General features: G+C 41.7%; 2 long non-coding RNA genes across 2 annotated transcripts in view; one reads left to right on the top strand and one right to left on the bottom strand.

Annotated features, from left to right (window-relative positions):
• The window catches only part of LOC307221141, a 37,455-nt gene extending 14,819 nt beyond the window's left edge, over positions 1-22,636 (bottom strand). The window contains exons 1-3 of the long non-coding RNA XR_013841319.1: positions 22,266-22,636; positions 13,053-13,147; positions 11,527-11,693 (exon numbers count right to left, since the gene is read on the bottom strand). This is a non-coding gene — a long non-coding RNA (uncharacterized lncRNA). The remainder of the gene's footprint in view (positions 1-11,526; positions 11,694-13,052; positions 13,148-22,265) is intronic.
• On the top strand, positions 2,447-4,018 carry LOC307209993. The gene is made up of 2 exons (XR_013835807.1): positions 2,447-2,759; positions 3,137-4,018. It is a non-coding gene; the product is annotated as an uncharacterized lncRNA (long non-coding RNA).
• Positions 22,637-23,090: the final 454 nt, after the last annotated feature.

Genomic DNA, 23,090 nt, shown 5'->3' on the forward strand with positions numbered 1-23,090 from the left:
CAAAATACACACAAAGTTTCAGGTGCCATAAATTATTTTCCCCTTAGCAGTTTTAAAAAGTAAGTTGTTGCATTTACAAGTGCAATGGTAAAACAGGGAGGGGGGTTAGTCTTTAAATGCCTGCTTATAGGCAAAGTGATTAGTGGCCCAAGTATGGAATAAATTGTAATTCTGGATTAATGAGCTGAAATAATGGATTAATTGGCAATAGATGGCTTCCCTGTGACCAAAGATAATAGATCCATTAAAATGTAGGATGGTCAAAATTAATCACTTTTTAAAAGAAATCAATTCTGTGCCAAGAAGGCCTAATTATGTCAATGGGAATATGTCAAAGGCTAGACGCTTCCCTGTAAACTGTCCTTCCCAATTTGGATAGGACTTTCTCTACCAATCTCTACTCTGCATTACTTACCAGACGAGGAGGGGCATGTGCTCTAGAGAGGCATTGGAGGCTCCTGTGCATGTCTGGCTCATCCAAACATAATGAAAGCTGCAGTGCTCAAAATGCCCAGATGTCCTGGATATGTCAGGCATGCACAAGTGACTTTGGGGCTTCTCTGCAGTTTGAGCCCATGGCTTCCTGGACAGGACCCTCTCTGCTCCTCTCTACGGGTGGTTTATGTAATGGAAAGTGCAGCCAAGTAGCAGAGAGAAGGTCCCATCCAGGTCAAGAGCCCTAGCATGTTTCAACTGATATCATAAAATTCTGTGTTCATATAACTTGTCTTCAGCTATCAAGAAAGATTCGTGGGAGATATAAGAAGTGTGCATTGAACAGGCTTTCCATTCCAAACAATAGATTTGAGTACTGCAGTGTGCATACACCCAGAATGGGGATTTGCGGAACCTAGACTCATGACCATGACTTTTGACTACAAACTTCATATGAATACGCAGCAACGAACTTCTAGGCTCTTTCTGTGCATTTTCCCAAATACACAAAGTTCAAAATGAAAGAAGCTCTGGCCTTAAATTGACTCATCTTGGTATTCTTAGCACTTTTGTTTGCAGATCAGATTATATTTCAAATAGATGTGACAGACAGACGTATTTCTCTCTCTTTCTGATCATTTATGACTCATGCAAATGTGGATTGTTTCCTTGTGTTGTAACATCAGTTAGTTATTAATATCAGTTATGAAAGACGACCTCCTTTCCTTTTTTGCTGAATGTAATAGAAGGAAATTCCCCTTGATGTCTGACATCAGAATGGTGTTTTTACTAAGTTGTGCCCGTGTGAAGCCATGAGTACTAACAACAATATTAAACAAGGATATGATGCAGCCTACAATACACATGGGCATGTCCTGGAATTTTGGCACCAATGTTCATTTATCTTCATTCTTCTCTAGCTGAGGTCCTCTGTCGTACGATTCTTGCCAGATAAAGTGAGAGTCAGAACTGTGATGAGACTTCCTTCTAGGTGCAGACTAAACAAATGGTGGTGGAGGAAAGAATGTCAGAGATTCAGACAAGTGAATATATTTGGCAACCCCCCAAGTGACTGCCCACTGAAGCATTTGAGGCTACTGGTAGACTGACTGTGGGAATTCTGTGGAAATGCTCATTGCTGGTTTCACCAGAGGAGGGGGATGGAATGGCCATCACTCATAAGACTCCTTGAAAAATGGCAGTTGTCATTTCACAAATTGCAAGAGGAGCACATGTACAGTTAACACACAGTGCTCCAGTTCACTGGTGCCTCCAATGATACCCCACTTCAATCCACAGTGCCCAGTTATCAAAACAGTTCTATAACAGTTCAAACCTCCCAGCAGCATAGTCCCTAGGGAGACCTGGGTTGTTGTTGTTTTTTGGCAGGTGCTCTTTTCTCTTTTTTTCTTTTTTTTTAGGTGAAAGACTGCAGTTCCTTAAGCATTACCTCCTTGGAGAGAACATTCCACAAGCAGAGGGACATCACAGAAAAGGTCCATTCTTGTGTTGCCACCTTCTGGACCTCTCATGGAGGAGGCAGATGAAAAGGGCCTCAGATGATGATTGCAGGTCAGTTCGTATGGAGAGGAAGTCCTTGAAATCTTGTGGTTCTCAGCCATTTAAGGCTTTATAGGTCAAACCCAGCACTTTGAGTCATCTAGGAGAGTACCATTGTGATTTGCCACAACAGCTTCAAGAGCTGTTTAAGCTTAGAGTGGGGGAGGAAAGGAAATCCCAGCAACAAAAATTGGTGGTGGTGCAGGTGCTTTCCCAGCTACTTTGCCCAGGATGCCTCACTCTAATATTGGATCAAATCTGTGTGCATATATCTTAATGACAGCATGAATGTACTTCTCTCAATTTGTTGGCTTAGGGCTTGTGAGCCCTTTCATCCTCTGTGTGTGTAATATGGCTTTGAGAGCTGTATGTTAGTACAAATATATATTTAGGGTAATCTTTGATAAGTCTCAAAAGCAGAAGCCCAGGTGGTCATGTTGTATATATTGATAAGCTGAACAGTCATTGTTCCTTACAATGAAGAGTTGTGCTGAGCCATTAGTAGCTTGTGAACACACATGAGATAACGCCAATAGATATTGCTATTTTCCTGATAACCATTTGCCAGAATGCAGCAGAGAACCAATTTGTGTGGGTAGTAGTGGTAGCTACTCCCTTTCACTCTGCAGTGGGGATTTTGGGGGCGGGGACGAGGTACAAAATTGGCCATTTCTGCCTACAGCAACTGGTTGATACATCTTGGCGAGCTAACAGTATAGATTCTAAGCATTTGGCAAATAGTAAGTTAATTTAAAGGGACGCAGGTGGCGCTGTGGGCAAAAGCCTCAGTGCCTATGGCTTGCTGATCGAAAGGTCGGCGGTTCGAATCCCCGCAGCGGGGTGCGCTCCCATTGCTCGGTCCCAGCGCCTGCCAACCTAGCAGTTCGAAAGCACCCCCGGGTGCAAGTAGATAAGTAGGGACCGCTTACTTGCAGGAAGGTAAACGGCATTTCCGTGTGCTGCGCTGGCTCGCCAGATACAGCTTTGTCACGCTGGCCACGTGACCCGGAACTATCTCCGGACAGCGCTGGCCCCCGGCCTCTTAAGTGAGATGGGCGCACAACCCTAGAGTCTGTCAAAACTGGCCCGTACGGGCAGGGCTACCTTTACTTTACCTTTAAGTTAATTTAAATGCTTTCAGATGAATTATCAGGAAACCTATGTATTACCGGTAAGTGTTTACCCTGCAATCATAGTGTGTTGACTTTCCCCATGTTTCTACAGAGAAAGGAAGTTCTGGGTTGATAAGTGCAGCCTTGGTCTTTGTCTCCAGTGCAGAAAAACCAAAGATGCTAATAGGATGTAATGATGTTACTTTTTCAAAGGTTTAGTGTTTAATGATTGATGATAAGCAACAGATTTCACTTTCAGTCTACTGTCATTTGAGAGTTAGTGTGGTCTAGTTGCTAGAGCAGCTTTCCCCTACCTGGTGCCTTCCAGATACCTTGAACTACAGCTCCTATCAGCATGCCCATACTGGTTAGGGGTGATGGGAATTGTAGTCCAAACCATCTGTAGAGCACTAAGGTGCCAAAGGTTGCACCAGAGTAGAGAGTGGCCAAAATACAAATCCCAATTCAGTCATGAAGCTCACTGGATGATATGGGATCAGCATCTCAGCTTAACCTACATATTTGAGTTTCTCAGCCTATCCTACATCACACAATTGTTTTGAGGATAAAAAAGGAGGAGTGAGCCATCTATGTCACCCTTACTTCCTTGGAAGAAGTACAGATTGTGTGTGTGTGTGTGTGTGTGTGTGTGTGTGTGTGTGTGTGTTTTATGGGGTTTTTTGTGGGAGGCAGTAGGCTGTACACCAAGACCCTTCTAACCCCTGAATCCAGCCAGTGTTAAAATATAAGCCTGGTTGGCTTCCTGATGAGGTGATCACCTGGGTGACAGGCCATTAAATCCAATGATGTGGCTATGGGAGAAACAAGACCATCTTGGGGCGTTGACGCTGTGAACCCCTCCATTGTAGGCTGAGGTTATATATGTGTGTAAATAAACCATGTATACAACACACATTCTCTGCTGTGCCTTATTCCAAAGGAAACACAAACCCTGGGTAAGCACCCACAATCCCTGCAATATCACACCACTCAGAGATTAGGGTTGTGTGTGTGTCCATCCAATCTCTCTGCTGGACAAACAGCAGAAGGTAACTATGGCTACCAGGTTTCTGGGTTCCATAACTCCATACCACTATGGGACAATCTTTCTCTTATTCATTAGGCATATTTGTGTTGTTTGTACCCCTTGTATGAAACAAGATCTTCTTAATTATATAGTTGTAGACAGACAAGTGGGTAGAATTTTAGTGTGTGTGTGTGTATACTTTACAGATGATATTTTTTATTGAATCCCTTTTCCTGATATCACATGTCATATTAAAGCTGGGGAGATCTGAGATCAAACTTTTACTGAAAAGGTTGCAACCACATTGTTTGACTCACAATCTGAGTAATCGTTGAACCACTTGCAAGTTTTGTTCAACAATGAACAAACTCAATTAAGTATTCAACTCACATTGACTTCAAGCAGGAGGAAATGGCCATGGGAATTTACCCCAGGAAGGCTGAAACTTCGTGACCAGTGCAGTTGCAACTTCAAATGCAAGAACTGTTGTGGATGATGGGGGTGATTAAAAAATCAATCCTCCTGTCAGACTGGGAATATCCCCTCACTCACCCAGTTAAGGATATTCCACCATTCTTCAGCAGAATTCCTTTTCTTTTAGCAAAGTAAGCAGCTCACATACATGTCAAACAAAACTTTAATAATAAAGAAAATTGTAACCATAGGTGCCAACGATAGGGGGCCCTGGGGGCCTGGACACCCACAATTATTATTTTTTTGTGAATGCTCAGCACCCACAATGCAGGCTCCAATGCAACTTCCAGTTTCTACCAAAAGCTGTGTCGGAGGTCCTGCCAGGCCTCAGAAGGGCTGCTGCATGGTGTTGATGTAACTTGAAGTAATGATGTCACAACATCATGACATCATGTTATGTCGTAGGTGCCATTGGGCACCCATAACCTGGGACCCAAGTTGGCACCCCTGATTGTAACACAATAACATACTATCTGAGGAAAACGAAAACAACATCAAGAGGCAAGAATGTGGCAAGAATGACTGCTGGTCTCTGTAACTGAACTGAACACCCAAAGGGAGAGGCCAATTCCAGAGCACAACACAAAAGCCCCAGCTACCAGATGCCAGACATTTTACTGATCAAATTAGTGTTTTTCTTACAATTCCCTTCTCACTGTGCCTAATTTGAATTAATCAAATTTAATTTAGCACGTAACTTCTCAAAACTTTCTTTTGACAAAGGCTTTGTTAAAATATTAGCTGTCATTTCCATTGTTGGACAATACTGCATTTCAATAAATCCCTTCTGGCTCAAATCGCTTATTGTGGACTTCCGGGTTAGCGCGATCTGGTTAATGGCGGATTCCCTCCGAGCTCCGGAGGGAATCGGCTCCGCTGGAGAAGGGTTCTACCGCGACGGCGACGCGGGGACCCTCAGAAACCGCAGGCGCTGAAGCCTGCGGACTTGGTGACTCGGCGGGCACCTAAAGCGCCCCCGACCCACGAAGAGCCTTTTTAAAGGCTGCGGAGAGGGTACGGGGAGCGGCGTGGTGCTGTGAGTGGACCGCTACTGCAGTGGAGCGAAGCCGCGAGCCATGGCCGGAGACCGCTGACTTTCTTCCCTGAAATTCGGACTTTAATTAATCCGTGAGTAAAATGGAATTTGGACTTTAAAATTTCAACCTTTGAATTCGGTACGATCGGGGGATGTGCTAAAGGGAAGTCCGCACCCCTCTGCTTACAGAAGATTTAAAGCAAGGATCGGAGAACTAAGGTGGAGAGTTTTTTCTTTTTGGTGTTTTTTAAAAAGATAATATTTTCATGAATTTGACAGAAGAAGATTTGTGCTGGAGAGTAAGAGCGGAATTTTAGAAGTCTTTGTCTAAACCCCCCCCCCAGACCCGGGAGTGTCCTGTATGTGAGCTGGAGAAAAAGGAACAAGGAGTTTGACAGCTGTCAAAGGAGCTGTCAAACGGGCAGTGAAAGTTAAAAATCTTATTATTTAACACCTTTCTGGACTAAATTTGTCATATTTGAATTAAATTGGTTGGGAACAAAGTAGTGAAATTACAAAGTTACAGACTGTTGGGAAAAACTATTAAGTAACCAGAATCCCCCTAGGGGAAACATTGAAACACTACAATGGCTGCAGATGGAAAACTACAGGCAGAGATAGAAAGAATGTTTTTTCTCGTGGGAAAGCTGCAGGAACAGACTACGGCTATGAGTAAACAACTTATAACCTTGAACTCTAAAATAAGTGACTCTGCTGAATGCACAATGGATTTGACCGGGAAAAAATCTACAGCTGAATTAGAAGATACAACTTCGGAACAGGAGGAGAGGGAACAAGGGCCAGTACAGATGGAGAGTACCAACCAGAAGCCTACATTGTCAGAACATAAAGAAGAAGACCTTTGGATTACAAATCTGCGAAAGATGCGAAAGAGGAGGGAGGAAGCCCCTGGAACACTTGGAATATTTGAATTTAAAAGAAGTAAGAAATATGATTGGGGCTTCCTCCTTGAGTATGGAAGATTTGCTGACCTTTCGCAGCAGTTGGTACCTAGTACTTTGGATGGAAGAAAATCTGACGAGACTGAGCTAGAACTCCTTCGAGACCCGATGACCAACAAAGAGGGCTACCAACAAAATCAGCAGAGAGAGACTGACAGAGATTTAAAGGCCTCAGATGTGAGGAATCCAGGCTAAAAACTGTTTTTGTGGACATGGGGACATTGGGAAGGGACAGAAACCGGGGCGGGGGGGGGGGGAGAATTTTTTTAAAAAATGTTTATGACCTTTGTGTTTGACTATTATGACCTATTTTTAAGATAAAAGGGAAATTCGTGGAAGGAATTTGAGTCGACCTTAGAAAAGGATTTAATATTTATAAGAAAATTGGATAAATTTGGCTAAGTAATAAGAATTAAGTATTTCTCTAAAAATATATATATAAAATAATAATATGTAAAGGATGAGAGATATGAACTTGCTGAGCTAATTTAATTGAATTAGGATGTATGAAGGGGGGGTGGGGGGAGGTCAAGAACTGGGGTTAGGAAAGTAAGGATATGAAACTTTATATGTGTTGTCTTTGTCTGTGTGTGTGTGTTTGTGTCTATAAAATGTGAAAACTTAATAAAAAAATTATATATAAAAAAAAAACAAATCGCTTATTGTGTAACATTTTGACTGCTTGCTTAGAATGTGTATTTATCTTCTCTGATTGCACCAATTTCAGACAACTCTGATTGTCTTCCATAAGCTTAAGGGGTTTAGAATCTGGCATTCCCAGATCCTCTCAAATCTGGTTAAGACATTGTGCTTCTTTCCCTGCTTCTGCAGCAGAGACATACTCTGCTTCTGTTGAAGAGTCAGCTACTGAATTTTGTTTATGACTAGTCCAACTTACAGCTCCATTCCCATATAAAAACACAAACCCACTGGCAATATCCTCTTTAAGCTTGCCCAACTTTACATCCATCTCTTCATCCTAGCCCACGGTAATGTCTGGCATTGCAGGCAGCTTTGACATGCAACAAGTGTTCCATCAAACACTGCGGGAACACATGTAGCAGCTTGATTTGTTTTTGAGCAAGTCAGAAGTCAAAGGTGGACACCAACACTTGCAGGAAATACAAAGAACTAGAAAGAATAGACTGTATTGCAGTTGCCCTATCTTATCCAGCAAAGAATATTTTGTTAGACATAATCAGCTGGCAAAAATGCAAAGATAAACCAGAAACAGTAGAATAGCTGCCCTATCTTATTCAATATTGAATATATTGTCAGACATTATCCAGAGTGCCAAAAAATCCAACGGCAAACCAGAAACAATAGAGTGTATAATAATGGCCCTATCTAATCCACTATAGAATATCTAGCTAAACATAGTCAAGTTGCCAAAATCATTCACCACTAACCAAGCAGGCAGTGCCAACCAATCAATAAAGAACCACCCCTTATTAAAACCCCTTATGGCAACTTTAAGGATGGGGCAAATTGAGCAATGACCTGGCACCCCACAATTTAGAGGACGGAGTCTTGTACTAAAGTCTGCTTGCTGCTTTTAAAGTCAGTCATTCTCAGACTGCCTTATCTTTAACTCAGTAGGATTGCAAGCAAACAAGCCTTTCCCTACAAAAACAGATAGAAGTCCTTTCCCCATTTAAGAGAGGTCCATCCACACCAACTTCCTTGGTCGGGAGCTGTCCTTATGCCTTTTTTCCTGTACATTTTTTAGGGTTTTGTATTGTTGTTTTGCTATTTCTGTTTACATAGGAGAGGTAATGGCTTGTTTCAGTTTTGTTTATGACTTGCATTCGTTTATTTGCAGTGTGTTGACTATTAATACATTAGTCTCCATTCCAGTTGTAATAAAAATTGACCACAAGGAATGTACTATGATACATTTATCTATGCTTTCATTGCAACTTTGGGTATATAATCATTCTGCTGTGGTCTATAGCCAATCACATTAAATGCTGTTCTATTCATGTAAAGAATAAAGGGTAAATTTATGTCCAAGTTGCTTTCAGACCTTTAAGGGGCTCAGGGGCCCTCAACCCTAGGGCCAATACTGTGCACGGAAACACTGTTTACCTTCCCACCACAGCAGTACCTATTTATCTACTTGCACTTTTTGCCGTGCTTTCGAACTGCTAGGTTGGCAGGAGCTGGGACTGAGCAACGGGAGCTCACCCCATTGCGGGGATTCAAACCGCCAACCTTCTAATCGGCAAGCCCAAGAGGCTCAGTGGTTTAGACCACAGCGTCACCCGTGTCCCTTGCTGCAAACTAGAAGGCACCTTTACTCAGAAGTTACTCAGAAGTAGAACTCATTAAACACAATGGTGTGTGTGATCTTGCAAGGGTGCTTGCAGCCACATGGTGGAATCCTAGACATGTTTACATCAACCACTGGGGCTCACTCCCAGACAAGTATTTAGATTTTCTTTTTAGATAACGCAATGCACATGTATTTTGTAGATCGTATCATTTTAGAAGTAGCCTTCATCCCTGTGTTGTATCTCCAGATGGGGCAGGGAAAGACTCCTGCCTGAAAGCATGGAGTGTGGCTGCCAGTCAGTGTAGAGTAGACAAAACTGAGTTAGTTGAACCAAAGGCCCAACTCACTCTAAGGCAGCTTCCTGTGTTCCTATATGTGTGGGAGAAGGCCATCATTTTAAACATTTGTCATTTTAAAAAAAAAAATACTTAAGTAATCAAAAGTGTTTTCTTTTGGTTTGCTGACTAATCAGTTAAAATTACAAATCTACAAGAATCTACAAATCTCTTACTTTCACCCCACAACCAAAAAAGGAAAAGAGCATGTAAGTCCATCCCATCAACCAGAAATGTAGTAAAAAAAATAGAATCATCTGAGGAACACAAATAAGTTCTCTAAGAAATAAGATCAGTCAGTAATAGTTGTTCTTCCGGACATTTCTGAAGAAATGTTTGAACTGTCATCCTGGATTAAACTGGACAAAACTGCAAAGCCAGTCACAGTTCACGTTGACATAAATCATCATGTACATTCAAGCAGTGGTATATCTTTCAGAAAACCTGCTGAGCTACTTTTAATGCCTCCAGCTATGTCTGGTTGTTATTATATCTTACCTATGATTGACTTCAGAGCCATGACCTAGGCCCATGAATCTTGTTTTCTTGTTTAAAAGCAGTGGGACTCAAGTAGAAATTAGCAGTATGTAAACTACAGGAAAAATACTACTTGTGGAAAAATACAGTGATACATTTCCAAGGCAAAAGAATTAGCAGCAGTTTCTGATATCTGCAACCACAGCCTTACCTTCATGAACAATCTTAAGCCATTCACTCTATAAGGACTCCACCCCACCCCCCACCCCACCCCCCGTGTCTTCTCCTCTGCTCTTTGAGATGTGCTAGCAGGGAGAGTCAGTAGTCCTACCTCTTGGTAGAGAGGTAGACTGAAAGGCAAGCTTCTCCCAGACCTTCATTTCTAGGATTCTGCCTGACTTATTATTCATGGAGAAGGCAATCCAAATGCAGGGCTGGCCCAAGACATTTTGGTGACTGAGGCGAACCACAAAATGGTTCCCCACTTTCTGCCAGGGAAGAAGGGGTGAGTGAAGACCTACATCAGGAACATGGGGGGAATAAAGATCTACACTGGGATCTTCTGTCCCTGTGGATCCTGCTACCTGAGGTGGTCACCTCACCTTGCCTCACAGATGGGCCAGCGCCTTAGGCTGGTATCATGACCTCATGGCCTGACTCCCCTTTTTGGGGAGTGAAGCAATAACGCTTGCAATTATTTACCTGAACCAGTGTGTCTGTGAAGGTGGGGAATAGACAGAAAGTTCTGTCTCCTCACTGATTCCTTCTCTTTTAGGTACTACTTGTTGGTAAAGTAATTACGTCCTGTCAGACTTTTTCTTCACTCCCGCAGCTTCTCAAAGTTTAATTAGCTACAGCTAGTCAGTATGAGTTAGCATGTGTTAGTGTGAACATCTTGGCCCCATACAGGCCACAGTAAACCCTGCACTCAAAATGCCTTTGTTTACTTCGAGTAATAAACCTTAACTTTATTCTTACAACCAACAGTCTTACCAGTCTTTTTATTTCCGTATTCAATTACAATATATTTACCACATTTCAGCACCCTTCCTTAGAGATTCTAGCGCAAACCCCTTGAAACTCACATATTGGTCAAACACTTAAGAAAGCAGGTCAGGAGCCAAAGAACAAAGGAGCTTATCAATTGTTAACTGGAACTGGAGATGAAAAGAGGGATTTGCCCTGAGAGGTGGCCTGGGAAATCCCCACTGCGTCAGAAGCTTCAGTGTAGGAGAATCTCATTCTGCCAGGACTAAGGAAGTGGCATTGCAACACCCGAAACCTCTGCAGGGGTCAGCAAACTTTTTCAGCAGGGGGCCAGTCCACTGTCCCTCAGACCTTGTGGGGAGATGGACGGACTATATTTTGAAAAAATAAATAAATGAGCGAATTCCTATGCCCCACAAATAACCCAGAAATGCATTTTAAATCAAAGGACACATTCTACTCATGTAAAAACACGCTGATTCCCGGACCGTCCACGAGTCAGATTTAGGAGGTGATTGGGCCGCATCCGGCCCATGGGCCTTAGTTTGCCTACCCATGTGCTAATGGAACCATGGTCTCCTGCCCCCCCCCAACACATACACTTTAAAATAAAATGGTTGAAGATTCAGGACAAACCAAAGGAAGTGGTTATGGATTTTGCTAGCATAAGACATGGTGATGGGTGCCAGTTTAGTCAGTGTTAAAATGGAATTAGGCAAATGCACAGAAGAAAAGTTGTCAATGGCTACTAGTCATGATAGCTATGGGGCTATCCAGGATTGGAGGCAGCATGCCTCTTAATTTCAATAGCTGGAGAACTACAATAGGAGAAGGGTAGAGCCTCACATTTTGCTTGTGGATTTTCCAGTGTCATCTGGTTTATCAGTGTGGGAAACAGGATGTTGAACAGTTGATCTGAAAGCACAAGGCTCTGGTGTTGTTGTTTTTAATTTGTTGCAAGTCACCTTAAGTGTATGTGTAGGTGGCATAGAGGACTTTCTGTGATTCATACTCTGCAATAGATTCAGGAACAGAAATACAACTGCTTAAACTGAATATAATGGACCTATGGAGAATGAGCTTTTCTCTTGGCTGGCTAGGCAAAAAGCAGTTAAAGCATGGTGAACAGCTATTTGAAACGCAAAGACTTGTGACTGCTGTTGACTCATTCACACATCAAGATTAGCCGTCTACACTAGCCTTGTTAGTGCCTTATCTCTTTCTCAGCATAACTTTGTTCTGGGTTTGGGACATTCCAAGAAAATGTGGCTGTTTAAGATCTTCTTGATAGCTTTTGAAATTATACTGGTAAGCAGGAAGCTAGAGCCTCAATTAGGTGTTGGGGGTTGAAATGTGTGTGGGCTGAAAACGGGATGGGACAGGGGCCCCAGGCATGCAGTCTCATATTTAGCATAAATTCCTATACAGAGTTACTAACTTCAACGGAACCTGCTTGGAAACCTCCTTGCAATCAGAAGCCCTAATTAGTTGGGGTGTCTGGTTGAAGGGAAGTTTCTAAGCATATTCAGCAGAACATGCTTAGAAACCCTGTGCAGACCTTTCTGCTGAACGCACGGAGGTCTAAAAATATGTGGTGCTCATAGCCATAAGGTTTCACATTTTGTTGTAGCCTTAGAGTTGGAGCATGCCTGAAGCTAAGAGAGGCAAGTGGCACCAGAATGGAATCAGACAGAGGCAAAGTGGAATGTCAGGAGTTTGAAGGTGGTCAGGTTCTGAAACAACCAGGTACAGAACACATTGTGAGGGGCTGGTAAGCCAGATACCACACCAGGCAGATGTGGATCAGAGGCAGGCCATGGTGAATGATGGAATAGCAGACAAATGCCAGCGCTATGTTTTCTCATGGACATTTTCCCAACACTAGATCAAAGAGTAGAAGAGATCTTATAGAGGGTTGGTAGAATCCCTGCTGGCTTCCTAGGTATTGTGATTCCTCTTCGACTGACTAGCTGTGATTTCTCTTCCTGCCAATGTCAGGGGGACAATGTGGTGACTAGTCAGTCCCTGGCCCTGTGAGCTGTCCTAGTAGTGCCTGTGCTTTGCTCTCTGATTCTTTGACTCCAGCCTGCTAGCTCCTTACATTATGTGAAGACCCCACCCAATCATACTCCCTCTGTTCACTTAAATAGGGGATAATTGTGTTTCTAGAAGGAATACATATGCTGAACTGAACCTTCTTTAAGTGAATGAGGAAACTCTTGCATATATAGAAGCAACAGAGATCTCACATGCATAAGGAAGCCACCCAAACTGAGTAATAAATAAAAACAGCAATTTTATTTACAATGTGGGAGGATATCCACTTCAATGGCAAAAGTTAGAGCCATTATTTTCAGAGAACTTTTGCTCACTTGATTTTTCCCTGTTTCTTCTGTCTGTATGTTTTTTCTATCTGTAGGAGAATTCTATGTTTCTCTGACTTCACTTAATTCCAGTCTGAATGGATCTGTAGACAGTATGATAAAGACATGCACCCATTAAATTTAAAGCTCATAGACATACCAGTTTTGTAACATGTTTGTGTGAAACCTATTTGTAGAAGGAAGATAGCCAAGAGGCTGAATAACTGTCCTCATTTGACAATCTGGGATTTATGTACCTAGAAAGCTGTTGGTATGTATTTATGGAAAGGTTGTGTAGACTCCAAAGACTATATAAATACTCAGCTGGAGAGAAAATATGTTTTGACACATTCACGTTTTATGTTTGTAACCCAAGGCAAAGGTTAGTAGCAAATATCTCACAGGAAGTACAAAGTACCTTGCCACATTTTGATTAAAATGCTGTGAAACATAGGTTTCATTTCATTTCATTTTTATATAAATAAACTGATTAGGAATTGGGCAGCCTTTGCCCATTCACCAGTATGGTGGTGCATACTCTGGTTTATCTTCAGATCACAGAAGTCTTTTGCCTTTTACCAGTATGGTGATGCTGTTGGCCCAACCAAATGATAACATGGGCAGGCCATTGAGTGATGTGCAGGGCTCACAGCAATGGGGTTTTCACATCTTGACGTAGCCCTAGCGTCGGAGACTGCCTTAAGCCATGGGAAAGGCTAGCGTGGAAGAAGAGGGGCAAGCGCCACCAGAGGGGAGGTGGGCAGAGGGAGCTTGAACACCAGGAGCGGCTGCGGTGGCTGCCCAGGAGGATCAATAGAGAGGGCAATCTTCCTGACTCTGCAGTGTTCCTTGGCAGAACAGGGAGCTGGCAGACTCATCAGCCAAGGCAAGTGTTGAATTGGGGAAGGGCTGTAGCTCAGTGATAGACCACCTGCTTTTGATGCAGAAGTTCCCAGCTTCAATTTACAGTACCTCCAGGAAGGACTGATATCTTTCTGACAGCTGCTCCCAGTCAGTGCAGACACTTCTGGTCTAGATGGGCCAATGGTCTGACTTGGTGTAAAGCAGCGTCCTACTGTCAGGGACCGTGCTGGGGAGGGCTGCACTGAGGAGGAATGGTGGGAGCCACCCCCTCCCCCTGCTCCTGAATCTTCCCAAGAGCAGGAGGACAGTATAGATTTGGAACAATAGTTTGCAGAGAGGCATAGTTCAGAAGGCAGAAGCTGGGAAATACTGGATGGGGAACAGATAGGAGAAGAAACACTGGAAGAAAGAGGGTTAACAGATTCACAGTCATTGGACAGCATTCCTCTGATCTCCCCAAAGTCCCAAAATGCTCAGAAAGTCTCAGAATAGAAAGCACAGAGGTTACAAACTCAGATTACAAGATGTAGGCATGACATATATTAATAGGGATGGAAGGGGGTGTGATCCTTAACTGGGAGCACCGCCATTTCTAGGAGATGTGTTCTTTGTTCTCTCACTCTGATTATTAAAGTTTCTAACTAGTAAGACGTTCCTTTCTTTGATCTTCTTATCTACTGCCACGGGGGGGGGGGGGCTATTCCCCGAAGCCTGACACCTACATTCCTAGTACTGTTTGACATTCCTGGATGAAGGTGTATATTCTCAATCCACAAAGACTCAGCACAAACACCTTTCACTGGGGGCAAAAATACCATGCAGCCAAGAGTGAAGTGATTCCTTCATGCCCAAATATGAAATGGGGATCTAAGTAGTGCTCCAGTGTCTACTCATGGTTGTGAGTCCTGGGATACCTGCTCCATGCCTGGGAGAGTGGGGCCCTGACTGACTCCAGCTACAAAAGCTGAAGCTGTCAAACAGACACTAGGGCTGGGGTGTTGTTTGGAGGTAGTTGTTGGTGGGGTTTGTTGCTGTTATTGATAGTAATCGTTTGTATCTTTGTTTTAGGTATTAGTATGATTAATGTGGTAATTGTTCAATTGGTTGTGTACTTTTTGGTGTTTTATTGATTGTTTATGACTACTTTTGTTATGTTTGTTAATTATGTAATTTTTTCATGTTGTAAGCCACCTTGAACATGGTTTTAACTATGGAAAGACAGAATGCAAATAAAACGTCGTATGTATGCATGTACTCATGGTGCAATATTGGGAGAGGGGTGGAAGCTTCTGAGACTTACTGTGGGCTAGTATATAACAAGTGCTCCGCATTCAGGACCACCGGTTTGAAATTTACGGCATGTAATGCCTTGAGAGAGAATATTATGAAAATGATTTACAGGTGGTACATGACCCCAGTCAAGCTTGCAAAAATTTATCATTTGCCCGATAATAAATGTTGGAAATGTAAAGAGACTGAAGGTACATTCTTTCACCTTTGGTGGACGTGCCCAAGGATTAAGGCTTTCTGGGAAATGATCTATAATGAAATGAAAAAGGTATTTAAATATTGTAAAATTAATGAATGTTAGAATGATATTGGATAGAAATTAAGCGGTTTTCAGCTGTAATGTATGTGGTGAGGATTTGCTAAACAAACAAACTGAATTGGAATATAAGAAAGGGAGGTATGAGGAGGTCTGGAAAATAAGTTAAAAGAAAATAAGTAAATGGAAACTTTATGTGTTTTTAAATTGCTTTTATTTTTGTATTTTGTACTTTCGTATTTTTGTTTTTCTTTTCTTTTTGTTTCACAATGTATTATTTTTGAAAACTTTAATAAATATCTTATTAAAAAAAAAAAAAAACAAGTGCTCCGCATTCAAGCTTTGCAGAAAAGTACTGGAAAACAGAACAGCAATTTCAGCCGAAAGCTCTCTCAGCAGGATTTCAAAAAATTTGTTTGGATTTCTCAGATATTCCAAAGCTTCTCCTGTGTGGCATACAGTGTGTGAGGTTAAGCAAGATGGGGTTTGAAGACTCGCCTGTTTAGATCCTGTATTCCCACGCCTGAAAATGATCTAACAGGATCTGGGTGGCATCAGGTTGCAGAAGCCTGAAATAGACTTATACAACTTCTGTAAACCATATAGTGAATAACTTTAAAGTGGATGGTTTTAAAAGGGGCTTGGACAGATTCATGGACAAAAAGGCTATCAATGGCTACTATCCCTGATGGTTATGTTTTGCCTTCACAGTCAGGGGCAATAATGCTTCTGAATACCAGTTGCTGGAAACCACAGGAGGGGAAAATGCTATTGAGCTCAGGCCCTGCTTACGGGCTTCCCACAGGCATCTGGCTGGTCATTTTGAGAACAGGAAGCTGGACTAAGTGGGCCATTGGCCTGACCCAGCAGGCTCTTCTTATGTTCTTATGATATGAACAGCTGCAGCAGTTTAATGAGAACTGGATTTGTGAGATGTGCAGGGAGTATTTGCTACTTCCATGCAGTGCTGTGTGTTGGAGGGATATTTGTTTGTTTGTTTTTATATCCCACTTTTCACCGTTTAGGTCTCAAAGTAGAGAGGGACAGCATTAATGTAATTAGATTTTATTATTTATGAATGCTACCTTTGAGATTCAAAGGTGGACCAGAAACCAGGGAAATAAATAAATAATGGACAAGGACTGAAGTGGATGGCCTAGCCCATGCTGGCCATGAAGTGGTGGCCCAGGAACTTGCCACCATTGGTCCAATATCATACAGAACATTGATGGGCTGATTGGGGGAGATACATGCTGAACTAATGCATTCTATTCCCTTGGCCCCCTTATGTGGAAGGACAATTAGACAAATTAGACTTGCAAATGCCATGGAGTATGTGAGACTCAGCTTTGCCTCAGCATTCACCACATTCATGTGTTGTAGTTTAATTATGTTATAAAAACATGGATACAAACTTTCATATCGTGAGACATTTCCATTGTGTTTCTCTGTGCTAAACGATTTGTTTGTCCCTGGCTTGGGCGATTTGGATGCTCAGCAGATTTTGTGTACTGTAGCCTTTAGCCTGCATTAAACTTAATCTTCCATCCCTGACTAAGAAGAGTCAAATGCTTATGAGACTAGTGTTGTTTCTCTAGTCACCCTGTTCTGCTCCATCTCCTCATAACATGAAGTTCATTATCTGCAGAGTAAATGTTTCAGTTCATACAGGGAAGGGTTTTCCTTTCCCTCTGCATGTAGTTCTGTTCCTATCAAGTTCTGTTCCTATCAAGATGGCTCTTCAAATGCTGAGCCCACTATATGCTAGAAGAGTACAGAATATAAAATGCCCCACCTGCTTTCAACAGCATCAATGAAGGAGACAATGTTATTCTGCTATTTGTTTGCTGAAGTTATCCTCTGCAAGAAAGCATAACTGTAATGTGATGGATTCCAAAAAAGCCTAGGGAGCAGGGACACTCTTTGCCTGGAATTTAATCAATCAATAAAGCAACTAAAACTGTTTGAATAAGCTAAACCACACCATCCTGGCTACGTACTTTGCAAACAAGCTGCGTGGGTTTCCATTTGCAGATGAGCTATTCCTAGGTGTGGGCATTTACTATTTAAAGCAATGTGGTCTGTGGGAGATTAAATGAAATGTCAAAACAGGTAAATGGAAAGGAGCTTAGTGGTACATTGAGCACTGCAGGCTCAGTCACCTTCTGTAAAAAGCTCAAAAACTTTTGGGGGGTTTTCTTTAAAAACCAGTTTCCTAAAAATGGCAACCCTACCTTCTTCATCTTTTAAAATACAAAGGCGGACTAATGTTTTATTGTATTGTATTGCTTTTCTAATGAACACTTGATTAGACAGTGTTTTTCATACTGAGTACATTATTTTGCAATACAGTGGTACCTCAGGTTAAGTACTGAATTTGTTCCGGAGGTCCTTTCTTAACCTGAAACTGTTCTTAACCTGAAGCACCACTTTAGCTAACGGGGCCTCCTGCTGCGCCGCTGGAGCACAATTTCTGTTCTTATCCTGAAGCAAAGTTCTTATCCTGAGGTAATATTTCTGGGTTAGCGGAGTCTGTAACCTGAAGCGCATGTAACCTGAAGCATATGTAACCCAAGGTACCACTGTACGCAGCATTGAATCCGCTATGTGGACTCACCCTGCCTGCAAGAATGCTATTAAGTTTTTAATCTGTGATATTTTTGTGTATTTTTGGTTTTTATGGAAGCCGCCCAGAGTGGCTGGGGAGACCCAGCCAGATGGGTGGGGTACAAATAATAAATTATTATTATTATTATTATTATTATTATTATTATTATTATTATTATTATTCCTCCTCTGCCAGGCAGTTTTCTGTATTCTTAATATGAGAGAACTATGAGTAGAAACCTTGAGTAGATATCTCTGTGGATCACTCTTGTTGGGTCGTTGGGCATGGCTGGTGGAATGTGTCATGTCTGAGAAAGCAATGTTCTGTTTGGGCACAAAATAGTGAAGTTGCATTTACCCGCTCCCCCTTTTAACTTTCATTCCCACTGATAAATTGTTACTATGAATCCTTCCAGCACTGTACCCAAAACAAGAATGCTAAGTATTGTAAGGTTAAATACAGACAGGCTGTACCATTTAAGACTCGCAGAGTTGGTAAAAAATCTTTTGTTCCAGTAACTTAACAAAACGTTTTGGAAATTCCTTTAGCACTGACAGTTAAAACAGTTTCAATGTGTTTGGGCCTATACTTACCATAATAGCTGCATGAAAGTAAAAGGTACTTCATGAACAATATTCTTTGACAGCACCAAACACCTAGGGTGCTTTTAGACACAAGGAGCATTGCATTACATTTCCTGGTTTTAATGCTGGCACTTCTTTCCCATTTTCTGATGTTCCTTTCATACTGCAGTATGTGTTGTGCTATGTATCTGTGACTTTTCGACCAATATACTGACATGTAAATTTCATTCCCACCTGTGAGCGTAGCGTAACACAAAAATGAACGTCATTGGACAACATCACTGCTCCCTCACCCTTTCCGCACATGTGTGCTTCTCTTCCCTCATGGCTCACCCATGAAAATGTCAGAAAGAACTGTATGGCGATATACTGTCCTAAAAAGTGTCACTTTGCTCCTGAGATTTCAGGGGTTGAAAACAGGTTATTTCTGGAACCAATTGATTTGGAAATGATAACTAAACCTTGAAGTTAAGGTGGAGTTATAAAAAGAAAAGAAAAGAAAAGAAAAGAAAAGAAAAGAAAAGAAAAGAAAAGAAAAGAAAAGAAAAGAAAAGAAAAGAAAAGAAAATATCCAGCTTCCATGGCTGAGAGATGAGGTGTATTAGGGGATGAGCTCTATGGGTGTACTTAATAATAATAATAATAATAATAATAATTTATTATTTACATTATTCAGTTTTGCTTATTAAGTCAAAATATCAGGTTTGGTGTGATAACAATATTTCCTGAAAAACATTTCGTGCAAATACTAACGATTTCTCCCTCTATTGTTTGATATGACTGTTCCCCCTGGCTGCTATTGCTTCAGCAGCACTTTTAACCCCTGGATCCTGCTTGCTTCTGAACCAGTGACATGAATGATCCCAGCCATTCAGGGATCACATACTGAATGAGCTGATGTTACAGTACTATATAGATAATCAAATTTATCTGCTATGATATGCTATGATAACAGCAGGTAACATGAATAAAATGTCTAAGCAATACAAATATTAATATTTCTCAAGGAATGCTGAAGAATAGAGAAATATGCAAACTTTTATCCTGACAAAAAATAATCATGAAAAATAATCAGCTTAGACTGCTGATCTCAGCTCCTATTTAGAAAACTACACTTATTTTTGCCCTTTCTCACAAGGAAGGAGGAAATCAGACTAAGATCTACTTAGATTCAGAAACTACAGCAGTAAAACTTCTTCCTGAATTTTTGCACTTTACCATTTGTATATCCATAAATGAAACCAGAAATTACAGTAATATGGACGTCAAGGGATGATGAACCAGTTGAGTGTTTGTCATAATACATTTGGGTCATAATACATTTGGATTCCACTTTACAAGTGACCCAGACCCCATTTTAAGAGTAACCCTTGGCATAAAAATCCTGCTCAAACTGGATGTGTTATATTGCAATTCCAGCGTTTGTTGTCTGCCGCACTCCTTGCAAGTAGTTATGGCGGTGAATTTCAGAAATGGGGAGTGGGGATTCTGAAGCAATCATCTGGAGTTTGGAAACCCATGACCCTCAACATGATGTTCCTGTTCCCAGCCCCTCCCTATATTTCACTCACAATCGCTTGCCACCAGCACTCACAGCTGCCAAAGTCCTTTCTCTCTACACTGCACACTTTCTCAAAGAAATTGCGAGGAGAGGAGAGGAGAAAACAGCAGCCAGGAGGGCTGGCAGAAGCTGGGGGTTTTCACTGAGTTTGCTGCATTACTATCTGGTTCCGTGAGGATGCTCAGAGCCTGTACTGCTAATGAGAACTGAAGTGTTGTGTGCAGGTGTATTTGAAATTTATTTTGGGTCGTTTATCAGGAGATGAAACACAAATGCAAAGTTATACAACGGATCCAAGAATGCAGCAAACATCCTGGGAGGTCTGTCATGCAACACTAAACAGTAAAACTACATCTGATTTAAGCTGAGAAATTCCTCACAACATACCCCATGCTTGAAGGTCCCAGTGTGTTATACCTAGGCCCGAGACATGCTTAAAATCTCAGCTATGTCATGGATTTGCTGGGTGCCCTGCATAAGTGTTGATCAATATCTACTGGGAAATGGAGGTGCCAACGTACATAGAAGGAATCCTGTTGAGTTTCAAGGCAGTGTGCATAGCATTTCTCCATGGTTCCTCAGTAGAAATGAACAAAGACCTATCCCTGCAGGCCTACATCTGTCTGTCTGTCTCCAGACTGGTGTGAGGATAAATATGGTGGTAATTGTAAACCAGTTTTGCATTTTAAAAAATTGCCCTGAAAATTCATCTGTCCTTTTCAATTTTTTTAAACAGGGAAGTATATGCTGTACCCTCTTTCTCCCTCTGGTGGTGACAACCAGCAATTTACACCTGCTTTTCTCCATTTGCCTTGAGAATCATTAGCAAAGCAACCTCAGCCAATTGCTGTTATGTGCTTTGAAAGGGATCAGTGTTGTTCTTCCAGTCACTTGGTCTCACTTAGCCTGATGTATGGATCAAAGGGATGCCAGCAATTAGCAGAAGTTTAAAAGATTAGTGTTTGGATCCCGGGTTTTGAATGAACCCTGTAACCTCCCAAATGGGTCCTTTTCTCTAATATGAGAAATGAACACGACTTCTCCTTTCTTTTTAAAAATCAGTTCTATTTAATTTCTGTCCCATGTTTTTAAATAAAAGAAAACCCTAAAAAGAGCAAAAATGTATAAAGCACAGTAGGCAATCAGACATTAAAAAAAAAATACAAACCACATATTCACGATTATAAATATAACTATGTGAAGCAAAGGAATTTCTCCCTCATCTATAACCCCTATTCCAGATTATTTGTCCATCTGCTTGTATTATTGATATTATTATCACCGTAAGGTCCTGGGGTGGATTACAACAATTCAAAAATGAATTATTAGATATGAATAATGCAATATTCACATGCAATATTAATAATGCAATATTCACATGCACATACACAGAGGGTGGTGAGAACAACTGGCGTCTGTTGAGTCTACTGGAATCTTGTATGTGTACATGGTCCTCTTGCTGCAGATGGGCATTGAAGCCAAGGGACTGGAAATAACATGTTTTGCCAAGTGAGGGTATTCTTTCCTGGTCTAGTGTTATACCTCAGTGGAGTTCTCATGCATACTGGCACCCACTTAGTCTCATTAATACCAACCCATCACAAGGGAAGGAAACATTGGGAAACATTGGGGAGTACTGATGCAGGACTAAGAGAGGTCTGTTTGTTCAGTAAAGGGGTGAATTAGTCACCATGTTTGGTGATCAGAAGTAATGGTTAACTTGGACACAAGATATGGGAGATAAACAATTTATTAAAGCAATCTTAGTTGTTGCCCAAATTGTATACGGTACTACCTATATATAAGCAACATATGATGCAGTATATGACTACAGAAATTGCAATAAAGATACTTCAGGGGAAATTTACAGGAAAAGGGAAGGTGGAAGAAGAGAAAACTGAGGAATGGTGGGATAAAGTGAAGGAAGTTTGCAGCAAAAGTACTATGTAAATTATGCCAACCATACATATATAATTCAGCTTAGCTCTCCTGCAGTACATGACACACAAAGGCAACTTGCACAAAGGTCTCCCATTGCTTGAAGTCTTCCCCGACTCACAATTGGATGAGCCTAGATTATTTTTCCAAGCTGAGCAGAGGCAAGAGCCTGAGGAATATGGAAGCAAGACTTCCTGAACCAGTTTCATGCTAGGGTGAGGTCAGGACCCTGGACAGGAACAAGGGTAAGCAGTTAAGCAACATTTCTGTAATGGAGAGTACAAAGAACGAGCTGCCTCCGAGCTACCTTTATAGCCTGACCGAAGGCTCACGAATGAAATCCTACTTTCTGTTTGCTGCAACAGGCCAGTTAAGGGGCCAAAGTCCTTTGGTGCAGTTGTAAGCTCCTAGATGGTGAGACTGGGCTATGAGGACTTGGTTTGTGGAGACTCCACAAGGATTTCTTGACTCTCAGAAGCATCAATAGTTAATTATTCATAAGGCTTTGAAGGGCCAGGTGCAGAATCTGATACCAGTGGGATGGTCCTGGATATGAGTCCATATTCTCCTTGGGGTTATTCCTGCTCAAGGCCTCAGTGGCCAGTGGTCATGCCAGACAGAAGAACTGAGGAAATGTCCATCCTCACCCCCTGCAGTGCTTGCTGCCCCTCACTAGCCCAACCCCAGAAATCACACTTCCCCTAACCTTACAGTCAGGATGACAAGAGGACCAGCAGCCATCTTAGTGGTTTTTGAAAATAATTACCATCCTTATTCAGACATCTGTGCTTGAATTAGGAAGTAAAGGGAATTAACGTGTCTTGCATTTGGGCAAGTTTTATATATACTTCAGTTATGTTTATACGGAGGACTCTGGATCACAGATGTTTGGCCACTGAAGGGGACTTTATGTTGAAACATGTCCCAATTGTTCATCTAAGGAGCA

This window comes from Podarcis cretensis (genome assembly GCF_951804945.1).
Source record: "Podarcis cretensis genome assembly, chromosome: 1".
NCBI classification, from domain to species: Eukaryota; Metazoa; Chordata; class Lepidosauria; order Squamata; family Lacertidae; genus Podarcis; species Podarcis cretensis.